We start from the raw sequence: 1427 nt of genomic DNA, 5'->3' as shown, positions 1-1427 counted from the left end.
CATTTAAAACCAACCTGGATGATGCTATGAATAAGTAGTGTTTAGCGGGATATAGGCCGAGTGCTGACAAATAGGAATAAATTAGGTTAGGATATCTGGTCTGCATGTGCAAATTGGACGAGGGGTCTGTTTCCTTGCTCGACATCTGCATGACTCTGTGACTCTATTAATGTGGAATAATCACAAATTGTGGGTCAGACATATTATCTCAGCTTGTCTTTCAACAAATCGCAGAAAATGAAGCATTCGTCGTTTGCAGTTACATGTTTAGCATTGCTTATTATTTTGCTTCGCTTCTTATTTTGCTTCATTCCCGCCCGAACATTCAAATTTCACGATAGTTCTTTACTTGCGTTCAAACTCACTCATGTTGGAATTTGGTGTCTTTTTTTGTGTCGCGACATATAATTTATTCTTTTCGATGACTTGGTCAGTTTTGAAATTATTTCTGATTCATTCCATTTGAACATTGAATGTGTATTAATCACAAAGCTCAGGCTCCAACATATCCAAAATTCAAAGGATGAAGCAGAGACTACACCGCTGTGAGCGGGATTCGAACGTGCGCAGGATACCCCTATTGGATTTCGAATCCAACGCCTTAACCTCTCGGCCATCACAGCTGCACGCCGAATGCCCATTTTCATGCTAAAACAATCGAATCCATGAAACATATAAGTTGATAGAAGAACAAATCTTCAAGACACAATGATTTCACCAAATTCTTGGCAGAGACCCAACGAACATCACCTTTGGAGGTTGACAGGCTTTCATCACAACCTGGATTCTGACACAGCTGAACTTGCAGGAATGAGTATTCGTTGAATTATTGAGTCAGCAAATTTACATCACACGAAAACAAGTAATTTGCCTCATTGTGTCCACACGTCCGATTAATATTGACTAAATTGTCCAGCACCTGGTCCCGAAGTGGATATGCCGCTGAGTTTTAATAGACAATAGACAATAGGTGCAAGAGTAGGCCATTGTGCTCTTCAAGCCCGCACCACCATTCATTATGATCATTGCTGATCATCCTCAATCAGTATCCTGTTCCTGCCTCATCCCCATAACCCTTGATTCCACTATCCTTGAGATCTCTATCCAACTCTTTCTTGAAAGTATCCAGAGACTTGGCCTCCACAGCCTTCTGGGGCAGAGCATTCCATACACCCATCACTCTCTGGATGAAGAAGTTTCTCCTCAACTCTGTTCAAAGTAGCCGACCCCTTATTTTTAAAGTGTGTCATCTGGTTCGCGACTCACCCATCATTGGAAAACATGCTTCTTGCCTCCAGAGTGGCTAATCCTTTAATAATCTTTTACATCTTAATATTAAGCAAAATATAATACCAGAAATGTCCATGTTAAGTAAATAATCACTGGAGCACATGAGATAAAATATATAGGAATTGAAAGAATGCAAA

The 1427-nt window shown here is 40.3% G+C and overlaps 1 non-coding gene across 1 annotated transcript; it reads right to left on the bottom strand.

Annotated features, from left to right (window-relative positions):
- Positions 1-541: 541 nt before the first annotated feature.
- Positions 542-623, bottom strand: trnas-cga (transfer RNA serine (anticodon CGA)). Its single transcript has one exon. It is a non-coding gene; the product is annotated as a tRNA-Ser (tRNA).
- Positions 624-1427: the final 804 nt, after the last annotated feature.

Source organism: Chiloscyllium plagiosum, unplaced genomic scaffold, assembly GCF_037043375.1.
Source record: "Chiloscyllium plagiosum isolate Xiang-an unplaced genomic scaffold, Cpla_swu_hap1 HiC_scaffold_35, whole genome shotgun sequence".
Classification (NCBI taxonomy): domain Eukaryota; kingdom Metazoa; phylum Chordata; class Chondrichthyes; order Orectolobiformes; family Hemiscylliidae; genus Chiloscyllium; species Chiloscyllium plagiosum.
This window is presented reverse-complemented; position numbering and strand designations above follow the sequence as displayed.